This window comes from Symphalangus syndactylus, chromosome 10 (assembly GCF_028878055.3).
Source record: "Symphalangus syndactylus isolate Jambi chromosome 10, NHGRI_mSymSyn1-v2.1_pri, whole genome shotgun sequence".
Lineage (NCBI taxonomy): Eukaryota > Metazoa > Chordata > Mammalia > Primates > Hylobatidae > Symphalangus > Symphalangus syndactylus.
The window spans coordinates 29,153,002-29,176,629 of record NC_072432.2 but is presented as its reverse complement, the minus strand read 5'-3'; the positions used below and the strand labels follow the sequence as shown (position 1 = coordinate 29,176,629).

Here is a 23,628-nt window from a genome sequence, read left to right as displayed (position 1 = left end):
ATCCTACAGGTTGTCTGATTTTACCATAGTGATGAATTTGATAGCTTTAGCAGAGTATCTTAAGGTGAAATAAATAGTAAAGGGTGCGTAGAAAAGTAAGAAAATAAATAAAAGTAAAGCAATGTTTAATTCCAAGGGAAAAAATTTAATCATGGAACAATATGGCCCAATTGTGACAAATTTCTACTTAATTGTAATAAAATCAAACAATTACTTGTGGTTCAATAAACATCAGTGAATATTGTATTATGATTAAATAGAAATTTGCCACAGTTGGGTCATACTGTTCTATGATTACAGCTAGATTGAAAGGGTAGGGGAAGACACGTGTGCGTTTTGAGTGGAGCAACTGAAGGAATAACAGAATAAAATCTTCATCTATAAAAGCTAGTTATCAATAGAAAACTTATAATACACACTTTTTAAAATAAAAAAGTAGTCCTGCAAACTTATTATTAGAAATAGGAAGGTAAATAACAGAAACAGCAGCTAAACGATTTCAAGTTGTTGCTTCTATAAAACAGAAATTGAGGGTGGAGGGAAGGTGGGGTAGAAAAACACTCTTTTATCATAATCATCATGATTTTTAAAACTGTATACCTATATTAATGTCATTTAAAATTTCAAAGGAAAATATTTTATCCTAAAGGATCCCAAAGTGGCTGGATTACTCCAACTTGGAATTTGACATTTTTATATAGGTTATCAGTTTTGCATTATAATTTGAGATAATAATTCTGAAAGACGTTGTATGAAGGAATCAGAAAAAGGCCACAACCAGAAAGCTCTTTTCCCCGCATGGCTTAGGAATAATTTGGAAAAAATGGCCTGTATAATAGGCATACTCTTTTATTACAAGCAGAAAAGCAAAATACAGTAACGGTTATTAACAAAACAAAAACAATTACCACCAGCAGTAGTGTATTCAGATAATAATTTAAATATTACATTAAGATTAAATGACCAATTATGCCATTTAAAGAAATAGAAACCATGAGGAACTTTCCTTTTATAGAAACAATCTGCTTACAGACACAGCATGACTACTTTGTTTCAACAACAGAAAGCAGGAAGTGATTTGATATTGTCTATCCTGTAAATGAAAACATTTCTAAGGTATTTGAAAGAAATTTATTGTTAAAGGTGTTACAATACCTACCAAATAAAAGACAAAAAAATGGAAAATACACACACGGGACCCCAAAAATTATTCTTAGTACTCTGGGAAAATTCCCAATGGGAATTTTTATCATTACTCTGCCTTGCAGCTAAATGGCAGTTCTGATTCTACTATGACTGATAAATTTGATTTTATACTATAGAGTAGATAAGTAAATTCTCAACGCTTCCACAAAACTTTACTATCTTAGTGTGTGTGTTACCACAGTGTGATTGTTCCAATATAAAATATTAAGGAGCATGGCAAAAAGTGTTGAACTTATCTTTGTCCTTATAATATAAGAAATACATAATTCATTATCCTAATGGTTCAGCTACATCATGTGTCTCCACCGAACTATGGAAAATCTGTTAGAGAACATGCATTCATCAGCAATATTATCCAGAAAGCATGCTGAATAACACTGAGCTCTAAAACAATCATAGAGTTGATACATATCTTAAAATAGATTAAATATTTTCCACAATATGTTTCTGTGCTGGAGAATGCTGGTTTTTCAATATCCATTCTTGCTTGCTTGCTTCAGTAATCAGCCCTTCACATTTTAGCTGGGCATATGGCTGCCTAGCTAAAGACTATGTTTCCCAGCCTCCCTGAAGCTGGATGTGGACATGGGACTAATTTTGGCCAATGGATTGTGGACAGACATTGACAAATAGGACTTCTGGTTTGTGCACTCAAAAGTAAAGAGCAGGTTTCCCACTGCCTCTTTCGGAGTCCCCACAGATTGAAAAATAAAAACAGTCATCTTAGACAATAAAACGAAAGCCTCAGATCAAATACGGAAGACATTAGGATCCTGGGTTCCTGATACTGTCAAGCTTCCAGGCCACCCCTGATCATTTACCCAGACTTACAAGAGGGGATATAAACTTCTATCTTGATTGTCATTGTATTTTTAGACTCTCCGTTACCTCAGAAAAATCTGTATCCTATCTAATAAAGTTTCACCTAACACTTTCCTGAAATATAATTCAGGGGCTCTTGACAACGTACTAAATTTGCCAGACACCTTTTTTCCAAAGAGTCCAATTCCCTTTCCATAATTTTACATCATTTTTCTTCACAGTGTCTCTGATGTAATTTAATAACAATGCTTTAAGATTGACCTAACCCCCAGATTCCATGACCCCAGTGTTCACGTCAGGCTGCTTTCTGCCCTGGAAAACAACATCTGGTTCTGTCTCATACTCCTGGGCAAGCTAAATTCCCAGTTTTCAGGGACCAAGAACAAGATTATTTTAATTCATTTTTCAGAAAAAAAAATATTTTTCATTCATAGTCTTTGCAATTCACCAAAAACACAATATATAAGATTAATAGACAGCAACTTACGGCTTTTCTCTAACGTTATCTTATGGCACAAAACGGTTAATATCCTTCTATTGTACACATCTTACCCACAACAAATAGCTTTCTCATATACTAAAGACAGGTTCAGATATTTATAAAGTACTTTTATCTATTCAGAGAGAAAAACACTATAAAACATAAACATTCTGTGGCTCTCAGGTTTCCCCTGGCACCCTATCTTCTCTCTCCATAAAAATTGGATAATTATACCTGCCACAAACTATTGCATGCTGATGTTATGAAGATAAATGAAATAACCTATATATGAAAGCATTTTGTGCTCTTAGGAAGAATAAATCCACCTTAAATCCAAGAAGGTATAATTCTTTATAATGTTTTCCAGGGATTTGCTGAACAGCCCTAGAGAGGTCATTACCCACAACAAACTTTTGGTACTGAAGGACCACCTTTCTACAAAAATCTCATCTCTTGCACCTGACAACACTTTTCGATTAATTAGGGGTAAGTCCAGATGCTGCTCTATTTGGCCATCTTCAGTGCTCTAAAAGAATCCAGATTTTTTACTTCAATGTCTTGCAACAACTGAAATGAACAAAAAGCTTTCTAAATCACAGGTTTCAGTTGACAGGTTAACAGTGAAACCCATTTCAGTCAACTTCAAATGCAAAGCAGATTTGGCAAGAACCAGGGCGGGGATGAGTGGGAAAAAGAAAGCCCTGGTGGCAGTCTGACAACTCCCTCACATCTACTGTCTGCTGTAATACATCAGCGACCTCTGAGGACCCAGCCAGTCTGCTGAGCTTGGCCTCCAACTCAACCAAATGAACATCTTTTAGTTGGCATTGCTTCATTACGTACAGAAATCTGCTTTAGGTACATAGCTTCAGCAGATAATTTAGAAATAAGAATTTACGGTTGTAAATTAAAAGGCCAAAATTGTATGAATCTGACTCATAAATCACAGTCCTTACCCTAATATCCAACACTTTAATGACTCTGGCTAACTTCCTATTTACCTTGTGCTGGGGTTAACTAACAGACTTCTTTGCTTTTAGGGGAAGAGCCAAATGTTTCTGCACACCCCATGCTGTTTTAGGAAGTTGCCAAACAAAGAAATAAGGAGTGTGCCAGCTGCCTCTGTACCTCACTGTGTGTATATGTGATACAGCTGAGTCAAAGCATCCCATATCAGATCATCAATTAGCTGTGAGTGATGTGGGGGTGGGGGAGCTTTAACATCTTGGCAGTCTTCCTGGAGCATAGTTACAGTGATGTAAGGTAATATCAGAGCTGGAGTGATTTGCAAGAGGATCACTGAGGTCTTCAATACAGTTCTACTCTCATTCCTGATGGCTTGTCCCTGAGGTTTCTATCACTGACAAAACACTTAAGATATAGCTCAGGTGTTGGATGTCACTTTTCATTGAAATTTCTCAAAATGCTAATTTTCTACTGCGTGGTTTTCCCTTAAGCCAATGTTTTTAACAAGAAAACACTGCTTATCTGTTCAGATAAGTGTTAAAGAAAACAGAAATGACAAGTTTTGAAATAAGCACTACACATTGCCCCATAATTCAAAATGTGTGCTAATTCTATTTACAACTTAGTGACTACTAACCATACCTGTAATTGCTCATTAAAAAATATTTAGGATGCTGAAGAGTCAGAAACAAAAGAAAGTAAACATTCAACTTATAATACACCAAATACTTAAAGTTATGTTTTATAAGTCAATCCTACCTACACCATGCTAGCAATAAAGTATACTCTATTAAAGAATTGCTTCTCAATGTGATACTTTGAAAATGGTTGCCAAGACACTCTTAAACTTTTTCCAAAATCATTGAAAGACCTCTTCTAGTCTTTCTAAAGCAGGCTTAATATAATCACCACTTTTCCTAGTGATCACAAACTAGGTTGTCCTGAATCTTAACAGAGCATTATAGAAAGAAAGAGACACACATATATACGCACTCTGTATGCCCTCTGCTAATTCCAACACAGCATGCAATATGAAAATCACAGCACAGGATCAGCTAAAACATAATTAACAACTCTGAAATGAGTCTTGCATTTTATCTACCATGCATCAGTCTGGGCAAAACTACTTTCACTTAAGGAATGAGTTCCATCTACGAGGTAGCTCTTATGCTTCTGAATCCGAGCAATCCAGCACACCAAAAATAATGAAGTCATTTATCATATTCTTTCCATCCACATTGACTCATCCATTCAACAAACATACACTGAGGAGTCTCTTTTTAGCAGACACTGTTCCACGCCCTAAGGATGCAGCCTCCACCTCACTCTGCACTTCAGAACATGGAGAACCCTGAAGGGAACATTTTTTTTTCCAAGAAAGAAGATACTAGTTAATAAAATGAAAAAAAAACAAATTATTAGATCTTATTCAGATAGTTTAAAAACAGGAATTTTTCTCAACAGTTAATCACTATCTGCATAGTGATTTCATATTTTTTTAACTTTTAATATACTGTTTTATAAAAAAGATTATTAGCTTCATTGAACAAACTACAAAGAACCACATTACGAAGGAAAGTGATAACTCAAATAAATGATTTTGTTTCCATTTTAGAGAGAAGGCACACATATACATGAGTCCACATAACTTTCCTATATCTTACCAAGTTGGATTTTTTTAATACTAAGCTACAGAGAGCAGTAGCATGTGACAGAACCATCTTACATAGAATACAAAGTGCCCTGAAGAGGATCATTTTCCACTGCATTTTCTCTATTCTCACTTACACTCAGAAACATAAACCAGATTGTTTCTTACACTTATCTACCTCCTGCTTTCAGCACTGTGCTGAGAAAATAGGGAGTATATAATAAACAGTAGTTAATTGAATGAAATGTTTTATTATTGTGCTTTTCATTGTATTCACTGAATATTTCTTCCATTTACATGACAAAGAATGTTATATAGGGGCATTTCCTTTGCGGGTCCTCTTCCTCTAGATATACTGGTAAAGCAAGATGGCCTTCAATTAATATTTTCAAGTAAATGTAACAGCCTAGGTGAGAGTTACATGCAACAAAGAATGGCACCAAAACAATGGGTTAAGGTGAACACTGCTCTGTACATATTCAGAATAAGCTATATCTATTTCTATTTCCAAAAGCAGATGAAACTAATCACATAACAATGCTGAATAGTAAAGATTTCATTTTTATTCCAAACAACTAGATAGGAGACAACGCCAGAAAAAAAAATGAGAGTTCCTAACATGTTCATATGTGTCTGAATAACCCAGTGAACTCCTTCAGAGATGAAATATCATCCAAAGCAATGAGAGTTTCTCTCAATAAAAATATAGGCAACATTAAAATGTAAAATTAAAAGAAAAGATTAACCAATAAACTCTATTTCTTTCCAGACACATAGCAGTAAATTTTAGTATCTTTGGGGATATTTATGAGATCCATAAAACAGAATTGAACGTTATTAGTAACAACATTAATAAATTTCCCTCACTTTATTTTCAAAAACATTCAGTAAATAATTATTATCTTTGAAATACAGACTGAGTATTTCTACATAATGTATATATTTCACAGAAAGGAGTATATGATGTCCCCACTCTTTACTACTGTATCTTATGTTTTCAATGGAAACACTCGCTCTCAAGAGTAAACCTCGAGCCTGGAAAGGTGGCTCACGACTGTAATCTCAGCACTTTGGGAGGCCGGGCTGGGCAGATCATTTGAGGTCAGAAATTCAAGACTAGCCTGGCCAACATGGTGAAAACCCATCTACTAAAAATAGAAAAATTAGCCGGGCGTAATGGTGGACGCCTATAATCCCAGCTATTCGGGAGGCTGAGGCAGGAGAATTGCTTGAACCCGGGAGGCAGAGGTTGCAGTGAGCCAAATTAGCACCACTGCACTCCAGCCTGGGAGACAGAGTGAGACTTCATCTCCAAAAAAAAAAAGAAAAAGTAAATATTAAAATTCAGTATATGGTTCTTGTTAGGTATTAATTTCATTATAGCTCTGTGATGAACCAATTTGGGAAGGGAAAAGGGAGGGTGCAACATAAAGGAGCGAAGCCTCCAAAAAAATCACTAAGAGGTAAAAAGCTCCTACTAGTATCAAAACAAATTGCAAGTCACATAATACGGTTGTCAAAAAACTCCATTTTATATTGAATAACTGTAATGTTTTATATTGAAATTTTCACAATTTTAATAAAATTGTCTAAAACCTCTGAATGTCTCTGCTCTTCTACTTAAAATTTTAAAATTCACTTCTGTTCCAAAAGAGATAATGGTCTAAGTTCAAAATAGTCGCTCTCTCTTTTAAGTTTCTGCCCACCTTACAAAACACTGCAGAATGCAGTCTACCTGTAAGATACCTTCCAAGATACTTGCAGGCAAGGTGAGCCAGCATATTCCAACAGACAAAATTGCAATGTGATCTTATTTTCCCTCCCACCGTTTTTAACATTTACACAGTGGGTGAAGTTCTTCCCCTGCCATGGCTGAAAAATCATACAATCGTGACCTTTTTGATAACTCTTATGTAATAAAATGCCTATATTTTCTTTAGGTTGCAAAATACAGTCTCAATCTGACCCCTAGAAAGTGAGTCTCCTGCTATAATTAAGTGATGCCAACATCACTCCATATTCCAGCTGTTTCCCCTGTTCCTGGATAAAGCCTCCCACCTGGGAATAGATAAAGCAATTGTGGTATATATACAGCATGGAATCCTACACAGCCATAAAAAAGAATAAAATTATTCCCTTTGCAGCAACACGGATGATGCTGGAGGCCATCATCCTAAGCGAGTTAACACAGGAACAGAAAACCAAATACCGCATGTTCTCAATTATAAGTGGGAGCTAAACACTGAGTACACATGGGCACAAAGAAGGGAACCACAGACACTGGGGCCTACTTGAGAGTGAACGGTGAGAGAAGGGTGGATGAGAACTGAAAAACTACCTATCGGGTACTATACTCATTATCTAGGTGACAAAATTATCTGTACACCAAATCCCCTGTGACACATCATCTACCAATGTAACAAACCTGCATTGCATATGAACCTAAAATAAAAGTTGAAAAGAAAAAAGAAAAAATATATTTTTAAATACATATATATATATATGTTGTGTGCGTGTGTGTATATATATATATATTATATATATGAAACAATTAAAAATACAAAAAGCATTTTTTAAAGCCTCCCAGTTAGGAAGGGCATGAGGGACACTTTTCCTTTCTGATCATCTCCTATCCTGTTTGCTAGCTGTTCATTCTGAGCCTTCCAAATGGCATTAAGAGATGGGGAGTGATAATGAGGGAGAAGAGGTATGGGGAGCAAGATGTTCTTACTTAAATTACCTGGCATTGTCATCAGTGGGCATCCCATTCTATGAACCTGGAAGATACTCAGAAAAAAACTTAAAAAATAAAAAAAAATTAAAGATGTTAAGAGAAAGAAAAGCTCTTTCATTAGCAGGGTGCCTATGAAGGATTTTAGAGACATTCCATTGCTGAAGATTCTTTGACCCTGCCAAATTTGTTTCTAATCTGGTTGTTTGTTTAACTGTTTAACCTCTTTCCATACCCTAAGGAACCCAAAGATCCAACTGGAACTTCCATTTGCTATAGTCTGTTCAGAATTCCAGGCAACCATGTTGACCAATGTCTAATATTATTTCACAATGCTTCGACCTGAAGAATGCTATAGCAGGAGAAAGAATGTGGGCTTTCACAATCATAAGACCTGTATTTTGAATTCCAGGCCCTTTATTTCCTGATTGCCCTTGGAGTAAATAACTCTGAGTCTCAGTTTCCTCATCTATAAAACAATACGTTATTTTAATATTTTAAATAATTCTCTAGTCATAACTCATAGAAGGGCATTAATAATTGGAAGACCAATTACACAGAATGCAGAGGAATGATGATCTGGTTATTCATTGCTCATAGCAAACCACCTATAAACTTAGTGATTTAAAGGAATAATTTATTATTATCCTATGGTTGTGTGGCCTCATCTGGGCAATGCTCTGATATGGTTACAGATGATGGCTAAGATTTCAGTCATTTGAAGCCTTACCTGGGCTGGACATCCAAGATGGCTCATGCACCTGGCCAGTAGCTAATGCTAGCTATCAGCTAAGTGTTCAGCTGACCTGACAACCAAACCACCTACGCATAGACTCTCTATGTGACTTGGCATTGTTACAATATAGAGGCTGAGTTCCAAAAGGGAGCCCTCCAAGAGCAAGCATTCTAAAAGGCCTATTGGGAGGCCGAATGCCTTTATAGAAGTTAGTGCATGACATCACTTCTGCCACACTTTATTGGTTAAGAAATCAAGGCAAGCCCAGATTAAAGGAGGGGGAAATTAAACTCCATTTCATGATATGAAGACAGTATGCCCATGTCAGAAGAGAAACAACTGCTTATAGACTATCTACCACAAATGACTGTGGAGGAAAGTGGAAAGCCAAGGAAGGGGGAAACGTAGTACCGGTGAGTTCCCTAAAATGAGATGTATATGAGGATAAAATTACAAGTTCTGAAATTTTTTATCTTTTGCTTTTAAAACTTCTAATTGTTGTATAAAGTAAACAAAATAGCAGTACTCTGGTACACGTATGGTACATGCTCAAAAAATTTCAGTAACAGGAATGAAGGCAAGGAATTATCTGTCTTCTGCTGAAGAAGACAGTAAGAGAGTGTAAGAATTAGTGACATAGGTCCCTACTTGTTCTTCACCACATATATAGGAGAAATACTTGCTTTTTATAAGTGATAATAGAGATGCATAACCTATAATATTTGGAGACCACTGACAGGGTGTCCTGTTTCTGTCCAGAAGTGGGGATGACTTCAAGTTTACTACAAGGGATTCATGCATCAGTATGTGCTTAGAAACAGAAAAAGACTAAAAAAGCTAGAATGGATTTCTAGAACACTAATTATTAAATCATGGTATCTGTTGACTTGCTTCTATTGTTTTGGAATATGACTAGCAGAATCTAATCTGACAGAAGTGCCTGAGTATCTATATTTTTACAGAGATAATACTCATCATAAGAAATGTGTGTGGTAGATTATAGACAGCTGCAAAGTATGTAACACTCCTCCCATTAAAAGATGAGATCCACATTACCTCTCCTTAAATCTTAGTGGGCTCTGTGACTACTAATTGACCAATAGGATATGGCACAAGAGATGCTGAACCAGTTTCTGGGCCTTAGGATGCTGGCAGCTTTCACTTTCTGTCTTTTTGTGATACTTGTTCTTGGAAACCAGCTGCATGCTGTTGAGGGAGCCCAAACAGCCCAATGGGGAGGACCATGTGGGGAGGAACTGAGAACCCTGGTCAACAGCCCATTTAATCTCCCAGTTAACAGCACCAACTTACCAGCCATGTAAGTGAGTCATCTTAGAAATGGATCCTGCAGCCCCAATTGAGCTGTCCCAGTTGACACCACATGAAACGAAGTCAAATCCTATCCAAATTGCAGGTTTGTAAGCAAATTAAATGATTATTGTTATTAGAAACCATCAAGTTTTAGGATGGCTTATTATACAATGCAACGTCCTAACCTTAGCTGTCCAAATTGTAAGTTTAATATTGCCTTTCCCCAGTAAGTTAAAGATAATGAGCTTCATCTAACATGAGAATCTACCATCATATTTTATGGTGAGTAATGCAACAGATCTAAGCTATAACGTGACATGCTATCGTGTAGATATTAAAAATAGTGCCCCCCACATGATCACCTTCATCTCTGAATGTGACCCTACTGTCACACATCAGAAGGTAGAGTCCCCCATAGTCATCATAGATTAGCCTCAACCCATCCTTAGCCTTTTGCCTGATTGCTCTCTGTAACCAATGATATCTATTGGTAAGATTAATGATCTGGGCCTTAAAGACAGTATGATACGTGATTATGAAAGGGAATAAAACTTCAGACTAATAGGGCCTAATCTGTGTCCTCAGCCTCATAAACGGTCCATTGTGACCAATTTAACCTCAAACAAATAAAAAAAGTAACAGAAAAACATATTGAAAACTTCATAAAATCAATTAGGTTGTTTCATACAATAGCATTAAAATGAGGCTCCATTGTAGTGAACCAAAAACATCTAGAGGCGGAATAGACAGTGTTATACCTTAACTTTATAATTAATATTTTATATACGTGGTCTACGGGAAACTGGGCGTAGTAACCAAGTCAATCTACATTGTTTAAGTACAATAACACTAAGAAACACCAGTAACACTAGTAACCAGTAACACTGAGAAAAGTCCTAGATTACCAACTTTGTTAGAAACACTAATAGTCGCCTTAAAATTATTTAAATATATATTTTTTATTTTCCTGCAACAGTACTTTGAACGCCTCCATTTGGAGATATATAAATATATATACATATATATAATCTGTAAAACAAGTTACGTGTTGGACAGGGGCCAAGTGGAAAAAAAAGTATCAATGCAGGATAAAACATACAACAAAAGGGAAGTAAGGAACCATCTACCCTGTGCTTCCAGAAAGCAGAAGAGATCAGAACTAGTGATGTTAGTCTGAGTGAAAGACACCAAAACGACCTGAGGAAGTGCTCTGTGAAAGCCATGGTTACCCTCTGATCTCACCATGGCTGGCATAGCGCTAGCGAGACAGAGTTTGACAGGTTTCATTCTGGTTTAGTCTGGTGCCTAGACTAGCAACAGATTCATTTCATAATTTTTAACATGACATAGAAGAAAGTCTAAATGTACAATATGCCTGTGTGTCTGGAGATTTTTCCCTTAGCTTGATGCATTGCCTTTTGATGAACATTTATCTCAGCAAATCTTATTTCTGTACCCTAAGGAATTTTCTAGTTCTAGAAGAGCTTTTAAATCCTTTGGCAGAGATTCACTCATCCTAGTAAAACAATAGCTGGCAGATACACACAGTCTACAGGAAATCAGGGTAACAAGTTAGGTCATTTTTTAGGTGAGCTACTTAGCAAACTTTGATTTGTCCTTCACAAAATGAAGATTTGTTTTCTTAAATGAAACTACATAATTTCTTTTTATTCTCTATTCTAAAAGTCAATAAACAAATCATCAAATAAAATCTGGTTTATACCAGCTTTCATGACTCACATCTGGGCTATGTAGCTCACAACAATATTTTCCACCACAATATTTCTGTAAAAATAATCCTAGAACATATTAAGGGAATCCAAAGAAAACAATATAGTTTATTTGGAGGTCAGCCATCAACACTTACACTAAAACTTTTCTCACCTCCCTATAATTTTGATACCTGACCTTTTGTCAGTAAGATATAAGTACGTAGAATATGTCTTTAAAACAACTAATTAGACTATATTCAGTTATTTTGGCTAGAGATCAGGAGGAAAGATGTAAGTAAAGTCAAATCTGAATTAACTCCTCCCCATATACCAATCAGCTGCTAGTTCTTTCTTATCTAAGAATGCCTTCCACATTGTATCAGGATTTGAGAGGAAGTCCCATGAGGGCAGAGGCCACCTTTTCTTGCTCACCATTGCATCCTCTGACCTAACACAGCTCCGGCACCCAGTAAGCACTCAGCACATATTGGGAGGATGAATACAGCCTAAGACCTTCCTCAAAGCCATTTTTTCTACATTCTAAAATCAAATCTATATTAACACCCCTCCTCTGACTTAATAAGTTATAGAAAGACCTTTTTAATACTTTACATGCATGAGTCAACACACTGGGTTCAGATAGATATGTGTAGCAGGGCAGCTAGCTGGCACTGACCATCCAGTCTGAAATGTACCTCTCACCCACATGCTATCCCCTTCTGCCCCCATATCTCTTGATTCTCTTTCCTTGTTTTACTGATCTTTGTAAAAATTATTCTCAAATATGTTCTATATGTTTAATGTCACTTGTCTATTGACTTCTAATAGAATATAAGTGCATGAGATCAGGAACTTTATGTCACTCTATCCAGTGTTCCTACTGCCTAGGAAAATGTCGGACACACAGCAGATGTTCATTTTATGTAATGGATGTATAGGAAGGAAGGAAAAAAGGAAGGAAGGAAGGAAGGAAAGAAGGAAGGAAGGAAGGAAGGAGGGAGGGAGGGAGGGAGGGAGGGAGGGAGGGAGGGAGGAAGGGAAAGAAGAAACTCAGTGGGTTGCCATGGTAAAAATGCTTATGGGTTGAATTGTGCTTCTTCAAAGAGATATGCTCAAGTTCTAACCCATAATACCTGTGTATATGACTTTATTTGGAAATGGTCTTTGTAGATATAATCAAATTAATATGATGTCATCCTGGATTAGAGTAGGTCCTAATCCATTATGGCTGTTGTCCTTATAAAAAGAGAAGAGATTCAGACACACACAAAAGGAGGACAGCCATGTGAAGACAGGCAGAGATCAGAGTTCTTCTGCCACAAGCCAAGAAATGCCTGGTACTATCATAAACTGTAAGAGGCAAGGAAGGGTCCTCCTCTAGAGGCTTCAGAGGGAGCATGACCCTGCCAACATCTTGATTTCTGAGTCTCAAGAATTGGGAGAGAATAAATTTCTATTGTTTTAAGGCACAGTTTATGATACTTTATTACAACAGCCCTAGAAAACTAATACAACTGGGCACAATAAAAGAAGGGTATATTAAGGGAAGGGTCTCAAAAACCACAGTGGAAGATTGTAGCAAGACAAACTTTGCCTAACTAAAACATTTCCTGTAATATTCAACCAAAGCTGATTGTAGAACAATGAGTAAATGAAAGATGCACTAGGAATTTTAAAAAGGAAATTCTTAGAGCAACAGGTTACATTATTCTTTTTAAAAACCTAATTATTTTTCTTAGTTTAGTATTTAATCTCTTTCCTTAATTTTTAATGCAAGTTTGCCTAACAAATAGTATCTTTGGGATGCCTAACAACTTAAGAAATAGACAAATCTGACACTAAAGTTCAATCTCTTACCATGGGCTAATATTTTACCCCAGATGCCAAAATGCAACTTTTCAGATGGCAGATATGCAATTTGTTACTTTTATAATTCTATTAATTTTACTGGGGGTATTTTATGTTTAATTATATATTTAATATTTAATTTTTTTGTTTTGACCATATTTTAAAGCAAATCCTGTTTATTCCTTTGGCCATCTAACCATTAATATATTTGAAATACAAAACAGACAATAATCATCCTACTCTAATAGCTATTATTTTTTTAAACACTATGTGTTAGACATAGTTATAAACTCTTTTGTAGATTAGTCTTTTAAGTCTAAATAACTTTAAGAGAAATACAATTAATAACCCATTAATAATTTAGCAGGTGGAAACACTGAAGCTTTGAAATATACAATGCAATGTGTCTCTAGTATTTCACCTTGGTTACAGGTAGGCTCTGACAAGCCAGATATCTAGTTATAATCATTTCTCCATAACTGTGGGGGATTGGTTCCACGACCTCCCGAGGATACCATAATCCATGGAGTCCTTTGTGGATTATGTTTGAGTCCCTTATATTAAATGGTGTAGTATTTTGCATATAAACTACACACATTAGGTATTACAATACCTAATACAATGCAAATGCTATGTAAGTAGTTGTTATACTGTAGAGTTTAGTCAATAACAACAGGAAAAAAGTTTGTACATGTTCAGTAGAGGCACAACCATCCTTTTCTCCTCCCTGAATATTTTCAAATCACAGTTGGTTGAAACCAAGGATACTAAACCCACAGAAACGGAGGCTGACTGTATAAACAAGTCGTATGTAATCTGTCTATATTCCCATAGCTAGTAAGTGGTGGAGCCAGGTTTGTGCTCAGGCGATCTGGCTCCAGAGCCTACACCTTTATGCACTGTTCCATATTCATGTCTTTTTAATGGAGATATGTGTTTTTCCTGAAGTTGGCTCACTTATAGACATTACTGACAGTACTATAAGTCATATAGTAAAATCATTACTGACAGTACTATAAGTCATATAGTAAAATCATTTCTCAGTTGCCAGTAATGGTGAAAATGAACACTCACCTTTTGGATGAATCCTGTAATATGGTTTGTTATGTTTGACAAGATACAATTTGGAAGCTTCACAATACTTTGTACATTAGGAGACATGACTTACTAATGTACCATTAATGGAAAGTGTTACTAAATACTAAAATTCTGCAGAATCAATTGCTGGGTTTTTTTTTTTGTTTTGTTTTTTTTTTTTTTTTTTTTTTGGCTTTTGAACTACACTTACTCTCCATGGCAGCTTAAAAAGAGAAGCCCCATGAAAGTTTTAAACTCTATCCAAACCCAGGACAATCCAGCCTCTGTTTAGATGTGCCTCCATCCATCTCAGATTTTGATATAATTTGTCACTCTGCCATGTCCTTGTTCAAATACTGCAGTATGTACTCTCTCAGCTTTTATGCCAGAAACCACATGAGTCTCCTAACTTTAGGAATATGTTGGGTAAATATTCTTACCCAATGAACTGCTTTTGAATACTTAATGGTTTGCATCTAATATTATATATCACTAATTTTTATCCTTTTCACTTCAAAAAACATAAAATTCACCCTTTGAACACATTGCATGTCCCTGAATATGTAAGCCCTGTAACCAAATCTTCAGCTGCCATTCTCATGGGAGTTTTTTATCTAATGAGATTATACTGAACTCAAATCTAAAATAGATTTGCATTTAGAATTAAAGTGATAATTCTTTCTTCTTCATAAAATTTGCTGCCAAAATAGGTTCATAGTTAGAATACCTCCACAAGGCTCTTGATGGCTCACAAAACTTCTGTTTTCTGGACGTGAAATGTGTAATGAGAGGTTTCAGTGATGTCAAACTAGTTATAGGGAGAATCTGATCAGCCACCTTTAAATTTCTAGGAGTCGGAGCAAACCCATTTAAATTTATATTAATGAGTTAGTACAAACTTTCCCTGGGAAGGTTGTCTATGATCCTCAGTTGGAATTCTGCAAGAATAAAAGCAAGTAAGTCTGTCTGGAAGGCTTTATTTATTAAATTACCAAATCACAATAAAATAAAACTAGAAGGAACTGTACAGATAATCTATAAACTCATTATTTTACAGGTGATAAAATTGAGGCTGTAGAAGACACTGACTTTACACATGACCAGGTTTCTAGTCCAGTGTATTCTCCACTGATTCAGACTGTTTCTTGCTTCTCAGGGCCTGGTATTCTGAGGCAGTTTCTACCAATAGTCACACAGAGAATGAGTTTTTTTTTTTTAAGGTACAAAGAAAGACTGAGAACAAATAATTCTTTAAATTATCAGTTTTTACTCTTAGTCTCCACCCTCTGTTCCCTGCTTCTTCCTCTGGTTCTCACCCTCCTCAATCCCACCTTGCCTGCCACACTCCCACTCTCTGTGTCACCCCCCACAAAAGAAACATAAAGCTGGGCATGAGTTCTGTTACTTTTGTTTTAACCTCTCCTATAGCCACGCCCTTATTTTCGATAATTCCTGTCTATTATTTTCCATAAACTTAACAGGAAATTAACATCCTAGCACAAGCAGCCTCCTATGACTTTGTTGACTAATGCCTGAAGGAAAAAGCTATTACTTTCTGGTGGCCAAGTTATAGCTATAATTTTAGTTTTTTCTTGAGATCACCTTCTATATGACAATATAAAATTACAAAATGCCAATTTAACTTCTGAAAAATCAACTTCTTTTGTTATCCTACTAAACAGAAATCTGTGCTAAAATAAAAATAGTTGTACATTTTTTATCTCTATGCTATTATAATTTTCTGAAAAATAAGTCATTTTTATTTGTATCTGTGTTCAATAATGAGATGGAAAACCTATATGTATCACTTGTTTTCTAATTAGAAAGCAGGCTAGAAGATACCATCTGTCATTTATAGTCTTACTTCTAATCTAATAGAGGCAATGAACCCATATCAGAGCCACCAATTGCTTTGAGTTCTCAATCAATTGAGTCTTTGTATATTCTATAAGGGAAAAATTCATCCAAAAAACACACTATGAGAAAATCTCTGTTTTCTGGAAGACATTTAGTATGATGTCAGCCATCTGAACTGTGGTTCTTTTATTGGTTCATTACATTTTATTTTAAAGATTAACTGATTTTGCTCTTCAGTGAACCCATATTTCTGAATCTGAAGATTTCTTGAGATTACACAGACATCCATTTCGCTTCAGGTACTTGTGGTTTATCTCAACTGATGAGATATTCAGAAATAACTACATAGCAGAATTTTATGAACAAAAGCAATTCAAACTAGACACAAAGACTATCCAAAAGGTTTTACACCAGACACACTGCGGTTCCCCCATGGAATGCAGGGAATTTTAATAACATTATTTAATGAAGATCTGAAGACCAGACTACTTCTATCATGTATCAGCTATGGTAATGATATGTTTAATATTGTATACATAGCAGTATCTTAATAGTAGAATTATTTGACAAGCATATAGAAATGTATTTTGCTATTAAAATCAAATCAAACCTGATGAGGATAATGTTACTAAGATTATAATAATAGAAAAAGGTTCAAAAGTACTTTATTGAAATCCAAATTCTGGAAACTAAATTCAAATTCCTTTAGAGCACATGGAAACAATTTTCTTTCTTTTTAGTACTCAAACATATTATGATTTATTCCCTATAATATTGTTATTTCACTGTTTTCAATGTCACATTGCTTATGAGGTTTCTGCATTTATAATTCCTCTGAAAAGAATATAAGTAGACAACTATTTTACTGATATGAGTGGATATCTTTCCAGAAAATTTTATGGGTGAAATGTAGAACCAAGACTGAATAATGTGGAAAATGAATGTGAGGGTAAGTCTTCAGAGCCATAAACTTCCAGGAAGCAAGAGTTTCCCAACCCTGCACAATTTTATCAATTACTCATCCCATATTATTTAGTACTTAATATGCATAAGATACTAAGTATGCATCTTAATATGCATATGCATGAGATATTAAGTACTAAGTTATATGGGATGAATAATTGATAAAATTACTTAATATGCATAAGATACGAAGTACTAAACAATATGGGATGAGTAATTGATGAAATTCTATAGCAAAAAAAGCCCTATATTACTCTTTGTGTAAACAAATTTTCAATGAAAAATACAGCAATTTTGAAATTTTTCAAATTTGCCTAAAACCTTTAAATCAGAGTAGAATGAAAGTCCATGCAAATTTCTCCAATGAGTTCTTAAAGTGTAAGCTGCACTTTAAAAATCTATACCTGTAGGAATTACATCCAGTCATTAACCTTGTTTGTAATAGTAATGGATGAAATCACAATTACTGTTTCCAAGAGTATGCAGAAACACATCTGAACCTAGCATGTTTTTGCTGACCTTAAAATATATAAGTACTTCACTTGTAATGCATAAAACATGTATGCATATCTGTTGTAACAAGAAAATGGAATTAAACGGGAAATGAAACAGAAAATAACGCTTTAACATTTCTATTATTTTAACCAATACTACTTTTGAGTATCAGATTGTAAGTCACTGCAATGCTGTTAACAGTTAAGTGACCCAATTTACACCTTCTGTGTTATGGGCTCTTAACCAGTGTTACTAAAAACCTAGCTATCTTGGCCTTCCTTTCACTGATCAACCTATAAAATGCATGGACTTATGATCATATCTGAAATGAAAAGACTTCATTATTCAGTATCTATATCTTAACGTTCCTATATGTTGATTTTCTTCAGTGTTATACATTTTAAGGACTTTTCATGCCTAAATAAATAAATAAATAAAATGCCCCAATTTTCATAAAGACACAATCATGGGTCAACATTGCTGTGGTAATAACTCCTACAAAAGGAAGATAAAGAATAAAGTGGTCACAAGTTTCAGCAAAATAGGCATATTCTTTCCAAGAAACTAACAAATTTAAAAATAACATCAACTATTAAGTAACTTTTTGTATTTGTGCTCTAAATAACTTTTTATTCTTTTATTCTTTATCTTTATTTATTTATTTTTTTTGAGACGGAGTGTCTCTCTCTGTCACCAGGCTGGAGTGCAACGGCGTGATCCCAGCTCACTGCAACCTCCGACTCCCCGGTTCAAGTGATTCTCCTGCCTCAGCCTCCGGAGTAGCTAAGATTACAGGCATGCGCCACTACATCCAGCTAATTTTTGTATTTTTAGTAGAGCTGGGGTTTCACCATGTTGGGCAGGATGGTCTCGATCTCCTGACCTCGTGATCTGCCCGCCTCAGCCTCCCAAAGTGCTGGGATTACAGGCGTGAGCCACAGCGCCTGGCCAACTTTTTATTCTTTAACCTCAATTCTAACATTTAACATTTGAACAATCATATTTTTAAAGAACTGATTTTCAGAGAAACTTGCTAAACTAAAAGCTCAACTCTATAATCTTTTAGGCCCCTGGTAAGTAATTATAAGAATTTATGTTCTCAAGAATTAATATTAAACTATTTAATTTTAGCAATCAATTTTAATAATTACTACATAAACATTTTAATATGTTTAACTAATAAATTCCATCATCTTTTACTTGCTAAATGTAGGATTTAGAATCCTTACTTCACACACCTAGTCAACTATTCCCTCAGTGACCCAAGAGAGTTTAAAAAGTCATGTTGTCTTTACAGCTATAAACCAGACATATTCCCGAAGGAGGCTGTCCATTTTGGGCTCAAGATTAAGCAAACCTATATTGCTGAATGAAAAAACTGCATTGTTTTAAATAACTCCCAGACAAAACAGATTCTCTACAAATCTACTTTATTGTTTAAATAACTCTGTCTTGTATATATCTGGAAAGAAATGTGATTAGTTTTATTAATTTTTAAAAAATTATCCAAATCAAATTGATTTCCTAACAATAAGTGTGAGTCGTTACAGGTGTATAAACATTTTGTATTCAGAGACCTAAACAGAATCACAGAAGCTGATCCTCTCGCCTTCAGCTATATCACATATATACCAACTCAAATAGACCAAGAATTAATTCCTGAAGGATGCTTTAGATCTATACAATATTAGGAGACATTTCTTTATTGTCAGCCTCCATTTCCTCATGTCACAATTTAATTTGTAATTTCCTGGCATTTAGAGAAATGAAAATTTAAATGTTCTGTTACTGTAGATATTTTTATCTTTCCAAACTATTTCAGCCTATTAATCAGGTCACCAATGTGGACTTACCCAAAAATAAACATTACAATTCTAACATGTCTATTGTAACCAGGCAGGCCTCAATCTTATTGTTGTGTGCTCTTAGAAAGTTGGGATGCATTTTTACATGAAAACATTGGAAATTATTATTATATTCCACATTTTCCCAAAAAAAAACTGCACTAATGATAGTTCTATGTCTTAAATATTGACTTTAGAATACAATATCCCCAAAGTTTCAGGGTATGCAGAATTAGTTGGGGACAGCTGCTAGCAGCTGGCAGCACCCAAAACCAAGTCAGAAAAGAGTTCTGAAAGAAAGTGAGTGGGGACATCTCCCCCACCTCCACCTTGACCCTAACAGTTAGGGAAATGGCCTTCATTTGGATAAAGATAATCCCTTTCTAAAGAACTCCTTGGAGTACAGGAAAGTGTGCCCTATCTGCTGCATTTACCAGTTAGGTCTTTTTTTTTTTTTTTTTTTTTTTTTTTTTTTTTTTTTTTTGAGACGGAGTCTCGCTCTGTCGCCCAGGCTGGAGTGCAGTGGCGCAGTCTCGGCTCACTGCAAGCTCCGCCTCCCGGGTTCACGCCATTCTCCTGCCTCAGCCTCTCCGAGTAGCTGGGACTACAGGCGCCCGCCACCACGCCCGGCTAATTTTTTTTTTGTATTTTTAGTAGAGACGGGGTTTCACCGTGGTCTCGATCTCCTGACCTCGTGATCCGCCCGCCTCGGCCTCCCAAAGTGCTGGGATTACAAGCGTGAGCCACCGCGCCCGGCCTACCAGTTAGGTCTTAATAATCAGCCGATTATTTAACAAAACATCTTGTATCTAATAGGGACCAGTAAAGGGGTTAAATGAAGAGATCTTTTATTTCTGTTACTAAATAATGTCTTTTAGAACCAGGCATAGCATACAAACTAGTGTGTGACAAGTGCTGAGTGTAAGATACTGATATCCCTAAAGATTTATGAATTACATATCTAAGAAGTATACCTATATCTACCGATTTGGAAATATATATCTCAGAATTTATGTCATCTTCTTCCAAGTAAAAACCTTACAGTGCTATAATGATACTTACTTCATTGCTTGAAATATACTCTGAACTCCTGTCTTGGAATTTTTAATGTTTTTTAAAATCCTCAATGCTTGTTTATTTTTTAAAAGTACATATGATTTTTAGAAACACAGGTTTTTCTGAGCCAGGACTTGTGATAATAGTGATACACATAATAAATAATACCATTTGTGTTTAAAAAGAAGGAGGAGGAGGAGAAAAAAGTAATCAAATTGGTATAGGGGTTTGGTCAACCAGGTTCTGAAAAACTCTGACAGGAAATATCAAAAAAAAGGTCATTGGAATTGCCCACTAATATATGGGTAGAACCCTTTAAGGCCTTGGAGAGAAACCACACATGGAGGTCCTTTAAGTGACTGCATTGAAAGGAACAAGATTATTTATCCTTCTAAGTTCAGGCATATATGTTTAGATATCAGTCATCTTAACTTAAAATCTCACCTGGGAGTTTGTCTATATTTTCATGTATTATGTTTACTTAACTTGGGCTACATCTGTACTCCTTAAAGTTTTAAAAATCATCAAATCCATTTCAGTCAAAGAATGTAAATTACTTGACTAAAATACGATAGAAATTCTTGTTTCTACCAACTCACTAAGAGTGATTCTCAAACTGTAGTGTACCTTAAAAACACAAATGCCTGGCCAAGCACAGCGGCTCACGCCTGTAATCTCAGCACTTTGGGAGTCTGAGGTGGGTGGATCAACTGAGGTCGAGAGTTCAAGATCAGCCTGACCAACATGGAGAAACCCCATCTCTACTAAAAATACAAAAATTAGCCGGGTGTGGTGGAAAGTGCCTGTAATCCCAGCTACTCGGAAGGCTGAGGCAGGAGAATCGCTTGAACCCCGGGAGGCAGAGGTTGCTGTGAGCCGAGATTGTGCCACCGGACTCCAGCCTGGGCAACAAGAGCGAAACTCCATCTCAAAATAAATACATACATACATACATACATACATACATACATACATACAAATACCTGAGTCACACTCCCAGAAAGTCTGACTTAATCAGCCTACAGTAAGTCCCTAGGGAATCTGCAATGTTAATTCCCCAGCTGATTATGATAGAGGTGGGCTTGGAACCACACTTTAAGAAACAGAGCACTCAGCTCTCATGAGGGTTAGACTCTCCAATTAAATTATCACTTCAGTAGGTATATCTGAGAACTTTGAAAAATAATCCACAAAGAACTCTTTTCAGTAAAATATTTGCAAAGTGTGCATCTGACAAAAAACTTACATTCAGAATCTACAAGGAATTCAAACAATGAAGAGAATAAATAACTCCATTAAAAAGTGGGCAAAAGACATGAATAGACAATTTTCAAAAGAAGACATAGAAATGGCTCAACATCACTAATCATCAGAGAAATGCAAATTAAAACCACAATGAGATACCATCTTACTCCAGTCAGAATAGCTATTACTAAAAAGACAAAAAATAACAGATGTTGACGAGGATGTGGAGAAAATGGAATACTTACACACTGTTGGTGGGAAAATTAGTACCATCTCTATGGAAAACAGTATGGAGATTTTGCAAAGAACTAAAAGGAGAAATACCACTTGAAACAGCAATTCTACTACTGGGTATATACCCCAAAGAAAAGAAATTATATCAAAAAGAGACCTGCACTTGTATGTGTATCAGAACACTATTCACAATAGCAGAGATACGAAATCAACCTGTGTCCAACAATGGATGACTGGATAAAGAAACTGTTGTGTGTGTGTATAATTTAATTATATATTATTAAATATCTGTTTATATATATACATACACACATACAATTTCATTGTGTGCACATATTTACATATACAAAATGGAATACTATCGTATTCCAATACAATAGAATACATATATATTTATATAAATATGTATACATACTTGTTACACACTAGTCACACGCTAGTTTGTATTTATACAAATATATGCATACTATTGTAATGAAATGCAATAGTATTCCGCTGTATTTGTAATACACACACATATACAACAGAATATTATTCAGCCATAAAAAAGAATGAAATCATGTCTTTTGCAGTCACATGGGTGGAACTGGAGACCGTTGTTTTAAGTTAAATAAGTCAGAAACAGAAAGTCAAAAACCACATGTTTTCACTTATAAGTGGGGGCTAAATAATATGTGCACATGGACATGGGGTATGGAATAACAGACACTGGAGTCTCAGAAGAATGGGAGGTAGGAGGGGGGTGAGACATGAGAAATTACTTAATGAGTACAATGTACACTATTTGGGTGATGGTTACACTAAAAGCTCAGACTTTACCACCGTACAATATATCCATGTGACAAAACTGCACTTGTACCCTATTTTTCTATTTTCTAAAAAGAAAAAAATAATAATTTTTCTCAGTAAAATAAATGTTTCATATTAACTTTCCCACTGAAAAATGGCAGAGATTTATGAAAAGCACCATTCAATCCCTACATATGTTCAATATCAATCAAGGCTTATCTCTTATCAATCCCAAGGAAAAACATCTCAGGTTTCCCCTCTTTGTTAGGGGTGCGGGCCATAATCCTGAGACACACAATCCTAAAAAATCGAATCCTGAATGCTGAAACTCTGAAACACCAAAATCCCTAAAGTCCAAAATCCCTAAAATCACAGTCCTAAAAGATCAAAATCTCAAAAATATAATTCTGGGGAAAAAAATAATTAAAAAATATTTTAAAGCCATTTATTTACATTTTTAAGGGGGATTTATTTGGGAAACATAAAAACATGGCAGAACACTTGATAGGCCACCTTATATTAATACAATAAAATAGGCAATAATAATATACATATTTTTGCAAGCACAAACACTCAGGTATAGTAACAATAGTTGCATGAGTAT

General features: G+C 35.4%; 1 protein-coding gene and 1 long non-coding RNA gene across 7 annotated transcripts in view; one reads left to right on the top strand and one right to left on the bottom strand.

Annotated features, from left to right (window-relative positions):
• The window catches only part of COL25A1 (collagen type XXV alpha 1 chain), a 514,179-nt gene that overhangs the window by 415,947 nt on the left and 74,604 nt on the right, over positions 1-23,628 (bottom strand). The gene's annotated exons all lie outside the window — the stretch shown is intronic.
• The window catches only part of LOC129492006 (uncharacterized), a 54,384-nt gene continuing 39,550 nt past the window's right edge, over positions 8,795-23,628 (top strand). The window contains exon 1 of the long non-coding RNA XR_008660686.2: positions 8,795-9,006. This is a non-coding gene — a long non-coding RNA (uncharacterized lncRNA). The remainder of the gene's footprint in view (positions 9,007-23,628) is intronic.